This window comes from Pseudomyrmex gracilis, unplaced genomic scaffold (genome assembly GCF_002006095.1).
Source record: "Pseudomyrmex gracilis isolate BER0280 unplaced genomic scaffold, ASM200609v1 scaffold_221, whole genome shotgun sequence".
Taxonomy (NCBI): domain Eukaryota; kingdom Metazoa; phylum Arthropoda; class Insecta; order Hymenoptera; family Formicidae; genus Pseudomyrmex; species Pseudomyrmex gracilis.
The window spans coordinates 133670-142187 of NW_018020805.1; the positions used below are offsets into that span (position 1 = coordinate 133670).

At 36.9% G+C, this 8518-nt stretch overlaps 1 protein-coding gene across 9 annotated transcripts in view; it reads right to left on the reverse strand.

The window, feature by feature from the left end:
- The window catches only part of LOC109858738 (multidrug resistance protein homolog 49), an 82352-nt gene that overhangs the window by 44199 nt on the left and 29635 nt on the right, over positions 1-8518 (reverse strand). For 2 of the 9 annotated variants that reach the window (XM_020436283.1, XM_020436280.1), the window contains exon 1: positions 4894-5228. The exons of the other annotated variants lie outside the window; for them this stretch is intronic. The gene's annotated coding sequence lies outside the window, so the exon portion shown is untranslated. Of the gene's footprint in view, positions 1-4893; positions 5229-8518 lie in introns of those variants that run through there. 9 annotated transcript variants of the gene reach the window in all.

The window sequence follows — 8518 nt, forward strand, 5'->3', positions numbered from 1 at the left end:
TGGAAAATTTTCTATATATAAAAATTATATATATAATTAATATATTAATATATATTATATATATATATATATATATTTATATAGAATTATAACTTTTTTAAAAAAATGGGCCATCTTTCCCGAAGTGTAAGGAAAAGATAACATAGTATTTATAAGTAAATAATGAAAATGAAAATACACACACACACAAATTATTGGTTACATTACAATTTATGTACCTTTATTATGTATGTAATATTGATTACGGCAGTTTAATTGTAATTTATTCGACATTACAGCAGCTTTTAGTGGACATACGTAAAACTTTGCAGACAATCAAAAGTAAAAATATTATAATTTTCACAATATTATTTAAATAGTTATTTTAAATAGTGATCACACATAAACTACTGTAAATACTGATTATCTTTAAGAATAGCTACAAAAATGGACTATTAAACAATTATTGGCGAAATTACAGTCTATGGTTATCTTTTCCGCGAGTATGGCCATAAAACCCCCATTTACCCTATCTCTGAGCATCTCTTGAGAAAGATTTTATTATTATCTTAGAAAATTTTTTTATCACTTCTAATAATGAGAGATGCGACAGAACTATCGTAATATATTGAAATTAAAGTGCTTGTGCTTTAACGAAGAGGATTTAGAACGCGGCGCGTCTCGTCGAGCAACAAAGCTCAAAATCCTCGACCCGACACTCGCAACTAAGTATCCTTGACTTGTCGACCGTCCAATCCCGTTACGAGAGTTTCCAGTTTAATACTGTTACAAGAATCAACGTGAAACAGACGTATATTCCGCAGGAATCTTCTCCGTTTCACACCATTAGTCTGAACGTTATCTTTATAGGACATCGGACATTGAGTTTTCTCTGGTAATTTCGGGAAATCTGCTTCGCCAAAGACATTACGGTAATAGCGAGAAAATAGAGACGGAGTTGCTTGGCGTGTAATGTTTCGAGTTAAAAATAAATTTTTAACATAAAAAAATGTTACGCGTTAAAACATCAAAGATGTGATATAAAAATAAACTTTTACGAGAACATATATATATATATATTTTTTTTTTCAAGTCGATATGACGAAACACATCACCAGTTGCTTAATTGAGACGACGAGTGCTCGAAACGACATACTATCAATTTTTTTTTAAAAAAAAAGACAATTGCGCGTTCCCGAGCTGTCGGTATCAGCTGTTATCGTGACTCTTTGCGTAAGATCACAGTTAATAAAGATTACGATCTGAATGTGTGCGACTCGATTGATGCAATTATCAGAGAAAACATCTGATTGCACAAAATTAAAAACTACAACACCAAGTATATACAATAAATTAGTCACTCTTCTCTATTTAACAAATCAATCAAGCTGAGCTTTTTTTTCTACATTTTACATGAGACAATAATTTTTTTATATATTTTTTTTTTATTATTTATTTATATTCTTACTAAAACTTTTTTGCGTTATACAATTAAAAACAAAATATATTAAGAGGTTTAGTAGTTTGCTCGCAAAAGTATACCGCGGAAATTTCGATTGGAATCTCAAATTTCAAAGCGACGGTATTTCATCTTTCTTATTCGATCGCAAATATTCGCGTGTCAATCGCGACGTATACAAACCGGTCTCGTTCAGATATCCTATCATCAAATGACAAAATTTATTTATCGAATGTTGAAATCGGCGCTTTTTCGATAACGCTTGTCGTACAATACAAGGCTGCGAGCACACGCGTGCAATCGATGATTCTGCTATTTTTATTTGCCGTACCGGCGAATAAATATTTGACATACCGCGTGCCAATGCACTCTTCTCTCGTTTCCGAAACGTATTTGAGAGAAATCGAGCGAAAAAAATGCAGATATCTCTCTGTCTCTCTTTCTCTCAATGCGCATCTTTTGTAACGGATCAAAGTCGAGAAGTCTCTTGGTAACCCGAGTCGAAATTTAGCGTCTACATTGAACCTCAATTTTTGAAAAAAGGAAATTTCGGACATATAGCAGCGTCAAAGTAGCATCTACTTTTTTTCTTACTCCCACTTTGAGCCTATCAGAACCTATTTTGAGCTTATCAGAGCCTGCAATGCGCAGTCCGATCTGAGAATTAAATCCTACTTTAAAACTTTAGCAGAAAAAAAGGAAATTTCGGACGTATGGCAGCGTCAAAGTAGGATCTACTTTCTCTCTTACTCTTACATAAAAAAAGAGGAATTGAGGTTCAATGTAGACGCTAAATTTTGACTCGGGAACTCTTTAAGTCTCTTCATAGGCTTGACGTACCCGAGTCGAAATTTAGCGTCTACATTGAACTTCAATTTTTGAAAAAAGGAAATTCCGGACATATAGCAGCGTCAAAGTAGCATCTACTTTTTTTCTTACTCCTACTTTAAGCCTATCAGAGCCTACTTTGAGCCTATCAGAGCCTGCAATGCGCAGTCTGATCTGAGAATTGGACCCTACTTTAAAATGTAATGATGATTATATGGAGCTTCAAAAATTTTTAAATAATAATGAATTTTGGCTATTGAAGCAGTAACACTGTTGTTGGAGTGTATATATTAAAATCCGTTTATTAACAATTGCTATTATAACAAATGCTATTATACTATTAATTATTATACTATTAATTATTACTGCTTCAATAGCCAAAATTCATTATTACCTACTTTAAAACTTTAGCAGGAAAAAAAGAAATTTCGGACGTATGGCAGCGTCAAAGTAGGATCTACTTTCTCTCTTACTCCTACATAAAAAAAGAAGAATTGAAGTTCAATGTAGACGCTAAATTTCGACTCGGGTAGTGACGTCGCAAAATACGTTATAAAAAGCGCTTCTGCCAGATGTTATTATTTCGATCTTCTCTTTTCAAATTGTTATTTTGCAAGGACACTGTACGTCAGATAGACGAGTTTTTTATTTTTGGGCGCCAGCTGGACGTTCTTTCTTTTCGCGACTTATTCATACCAAAAAAAAAACAAACAAAAAAAAACGAACGACGCGAACACGTTGCGCGCGAAGCGGCTAGATTTAATCGAAAACTTCGTCGAGAAACTTGGCAGCAATGGTTAAAAGATCACTTCGTTTCTTCGCAGAAGCGGCGCGATAAAAATAAATCTATCCGGTCCGGACTTAATCGGGAGAAGAGGATGGAAACGCCTTCTCTCGACTCGTTTTCAAGTATAGTTGCGAAAGCGTACACACACAGTTTAACGAGAATGTCTCGGACAAAGACACAAATGAACGATCATAAACAATCTTAATAATAGCGCGGATCGCGCTCGCGGCGCGGAATCGACGGGAAAGCGCTTGATATCGACAGCTCTCGTTAATGTAGCTCTATCCACCTTTATTCAAAGCACATGCAGTTGAACACAATTTACGTACGCATACGAGACGAACGCAAGCGCGCGCGCGCGCGCACGCGCACACGAGGGGATATCAAAGGTAACTGATTTAACGTGGCTACAGATTACATCCCGTAGGCGAGCGTTGGACTTTGATGCTGCTCTCGATTTCCTATTGCATCTACTCCTATTACGCGCGTGGTCTCGTTTGTTTGCTTGCCATAACACGATGCCCTCCGTGTAATTATAGGAGGGAATCGTATGACGCGCGCGCGCGCGCGCGCACGAGAAATGTCTCAAATGCTACGGATATTTCCTTGATATTCAATTCCTTTATGCTTCGTTTTTTCCGTGAAACTTAATCAAATGTTACGGTCTAATTAATGGTGGTTTTTTTTGTTTTGTTTTTAATTAGAGTCCGTTTACTAAATAATATTGAGTTTTGTATTACGTAGAAAGGAAAACGAGAAAGAATTGTTTTTCTAGAATCACATTAGTTATTCCAGTTGCGCGTTTACGTCGAAATCAATCTCGTGTGTAAACTCGCACAATCGCTCAGAGACAAGCATAATGACGGAGGATTTGATCGCACGATTCGGTCGACATATAAACGATTCCCGTCAGCAATCCCGTCCGATCCGTTCGGAAGACGATCCGCATTTATAACCGCACTACGCGAACGATATTCCGAACGAAATCTCGATTTCCTCTCTGATATCCTATAAAATATTTCGAGTTGTCGCGATTCGCCATCTGACCGCGATCTAATCAACGCAAATATCTTTCGGGAATATCTCGCAGCAAGAACAGAGAGAAAGAGAGGGAGAGAGAAAGAGAAAGAGAGAGAGGAGAGAGAGAGAGGGAGAGAGAGGGAGAGAAAGAGAAAGAGAGAGAGAAAAAGAGAGAGAGGAGAGAGAGAGAAGGTGAGAGAGAGAGAGAGAGAGAGAAAGAGAGAGAGGAGAAAGAGATTGATTGATTGATTGATTTTGCTTTATTTGTATTGCGCTCTGGGAATAATTCTCCTCAAGCGCTAAGTACAATTAATATTTCATAAACAGAAAACATAGTAAAAGAAAAGAACGTAATTATAATATAATACATAGAAAAAAGAAAAAAGAAAATATAATAACAAAATAACAAAATTAACAGATGTTGACAAGTATCCGAAAAAAAAAATAAATTTAACAAAAGTAAAGGTAATAAAACAAGAAAATCGGTTAAATTATAACAAAGTAACAAAAACAAGTAGAATAATAAAGGAGAGGGAGAGAGAGAGGGAGAGAGAGAGAAAGAGAAAGAGAGAGAGAAGAGAGAGAGAAAGAGAAAGAGAGAGAGGGAGAGAGAGAGAGAGAGAGAGAGAGAGAGANGAAAGAGAGAGAGAGAGAGAGAGAGCACACTCGACCGCGACTCTTCCTTTTAACGCGTCTTATAAGCGGTTCCGCCAACTCCTCCGAAGCCAGTCCGTTTCAGAGAAAATGTGTGTGAGAGAGAGAGAGAGAGAGAGAGAGAGAGAGAGAGAGAGAGAGAGAGAGAGAGAGAGAGAGCACTCACGTTTTCTCTACTGCCGCTGAAAATCAATAATCCGTATATATTTAATGTGCTTGACGTGTGATGTCGGCTAGACCCCGTCATAAGTATTCCTCCTGCACGACACTGGCACTGTTATATTTATTTATTTATATAGGTGTTCTGTGAGAACGCACGTGAGACGTCTGTGCACGAATAAAAAAAAACGAAATACGCATATGCACTGTCACTCGACGTTGTACGATACGTTGCTACGATATGTCGTGGTAATAATTGTCTTTTGATTACAGTTCACGTAAACAAACACTATTTCTCAACAAAAACAGCGCGTATATCTCGTCGCGTGTGCGATTATCCGCGGTCACGGATTGAACTAAAGCGATCGTCCGAAAACATCTGTCTTTTATAGTCGCGGAAACCGCATGAGATAAGGAAAGAAGATTGATAGAGATCGCTTTGAAGAGGTGAGGTAGGTAGGTAGGTTTCACGCGCGGGAGGTAAGAATCGACGCGCGCGTTTTACAACTAACCGTGCGTCACACGTACGATGAAAGATTCCACGCAAGATGTCAATTTGCGGTGACTCTCGCGACGACGAATGCATAATTGACTTGAATCGAAATTGCTAATGAAGCGCAATAGCAAAGAAGCGTTTTTTTTTACATCTATTACGACAAACAAACGGAAAGCGAAATTCAACAAAATTTGTTTAACGTAAAAATTCGTCTAAAGCGAATTTTATTATATGACATTTTTTTTTTTTTTTTTTTCAGTAAAGCACGTTCAATGTCGCGTTCCGGAAAACGATCAAACCGAATTGGTTGTCATGAACTCAAGTTTTCAACCAGAAACCATATTCCGCGCGCCGGAATTCGAGACGCGCGCGCGCGCGGGGGAGAATTGCGATTTCTCCCAGTCATTAATCATTCTTTTTCGCAAGTATGCGCAACGCGACGCAACCGCATTTCGCGTTATCTTGAATATCGCGCGATGTGATTTATTACAACAATTTAGCTAAGCGCGCAAACATGCACAATGCATTTATCTTTGAAGAGAGAAATTTTGCGACTCACAGAAATTAAGTGAACTTAGATAACACCGCAAACGCTAAACAAATAGCGTTCTTTTGTGAAAACTTCGTTTTTCCACATTTCAGATCTGAACGTGGAAAATTTCCTGGAAATTTGTGCATTTATGTCGAATTGGTAATAGTAAAGTGGGAAAATTCATGTGTTGCGAAAGATCGACTATATATACAATGCTACAACAAAAACAACATCTGCTTGAAATTCCCAAGTCTTTTCCTCTTACGATTTCGTCACGAGATTCGTTCGTGAGAAAGATTTCTAATGAAAAATACAAGGAAAATTATAGAATGCAAAGCAAAAAAAAAATATGATTCTTATTCTTTCCGCGTACGTGTAATACAACTCCGTTTATATCACAAGTGCGGATAAATATTCTTTCAACGGCTTGCAACGTATTAGGTTCCGGGGGAATCCCAGGACCCCAGGCTTGCGAAAGAAATTAACGATAAATCTTGTATAATTTTATTAGATTAAATTAAGTAATTTTTTTTTTTTTTTTTTTTTAAAGAGAACTGGTAATTGAATTGAGTTTCTCTTTAAGATTAATCACGGTCGTAACTTTTTCGAAAAGCGCGAACTGTTTGCGAATGTTCTTTCTCTTTGCGTCGTGTTAATTTACAGAAAGTATGAAGAAACTTCACGAGAAAAGATCGCGAAAGAAACTTGAAGGAGAAGAGCAATGCGACACCTTAAAGAAGAACACTCACGAAATTCGATACGACGATACGTGTATCGCGTTGCGCGACTGTTGATTACCAAATTCAAATATTTTGGACAATCGCTTTATCTCTCGAACAAATAAAACGGTCTGGTAACTTTCAATAATTGTACCGTTTAAATTTCGAAATTAACACATCAATGGAAAATTTTTATTATTTTATTAGTCAATTGTATTATTATTATTAGCAACGATGTGAGAGAAAGAACGTGAAAACTAACAATTCAAATATTTTAAACAATTGCTTTATGTTTCGAACAAATAAAACGGTCTGGTAACTTTCAATAATTGTATCGTTTAAATTTCGAAATTAACACATCAATGGAAAATTTTCATTATTTTATTATTCAATTGTATTATTATTATTAACAACGATGTGAGAGAAAGAACGTGAAAAATTAAAAATCGGAACGTGTGAAAACTATCGGCTGCTGTGCAGGCTGGATGCGCGAGCGAAGAGAACCGAACAACACACGTTAATCAATCAGCGAGTTTAAGAGTCGCTCAAAACACGTGATATGGCTTCGATTAAATAAACATTGTCGATCGTGTAAAACGTTCGCTGATTTTATGAGCGCAAATATGATAGATATAATATAAACGCCATGTGTTCGTGTTCATTCGGACAAAACGACAATGGCGTCAATTGTTTTTTGCGATATATCGCACGCGAGAAGCCGCTCGTTCGAAATTGACAGAGAGAGCAATCTGTTATACATATGTCCTTCATTTTCTCAATTTCGAATTAATAACGATAATCCATAATTGCTAGTTACATTATATGGAATATATATATATATATATATATATATATATATATATATATATTGTGTGTGGTAGTTTATATACGGTTGATTTACTTTACATTTCTTTTACAGAACAATTAAATGCGCAGATGTCGTTTGTCGTTCGAAAAAATGCAAGACAAAATGTCAAAAAATCACACCGCGCGCGAAACATGTTCGTTTTAGTTTTTTTTTTTTTTTTTTTTTTTTTTTTTTTTTTTTTTTTTTTTTTTAATCATCACGTTTATTTCTATACGTATCCGTTTTTGCACTTGTTGCGTGGAACCGGCTCGCGAATTAATTGATTTGTCGCAAATGTGCTGCGAGATGATATCGCGTTGTTACAATTGCGTTTACACACCGGAATGCACCGGAGCACTTTTTTTTTATTTATACATACATACATCGAACGCAGCGGAATTTAAATTGGCATCGTCGATTCAGCAGCGCAGATGTGTGTCTCGTTTCGCGCATCCCGGCGGCGTGTTTCACAGAGCGCGCGCTTTGTTCAGTGCGCGCTTCTCTCTCTCTCTCTCTCTCTCTCTTGACTTCTTCTATGCCTTCTCTGACTTAATGGTCCATTATAAGCACTGCTTGATTCTTGGTGACTTCAACGCCGACATGTGTTCGAATACCTTTGACTCCGACCAGATCCGCTCTTATTTGAGTGCGTACAATTTGTATCTTGTACCTTATAATCCTACGCATCACACTCGTTCTTCCACCACCTTTCTTGACTTATGCTTGATTGACGACGTTGACAAGCTGATGTCATTTAGTCAGACTGATGTGTGCTTTCTTTCTTCGCATGAGCTTATTGACCTTGAATACAACATTGTTGTTGAGCGCATACCGAGGAGAACAATTACTATAAGAGACATGAGTTCCTTTGACATTGACAAGTTTTTGCGTGATCTTACGAACTGTGACTGGAACCTCTTACTAAATGATAATGATATCGACATGAAGGTAGAACTTCTCAACAAATATATTCTGACGAGCTTTGATAAGAATGCGCCATTAAAAACTATTCGTCCTAAACGCATGCCAGCACCCTGG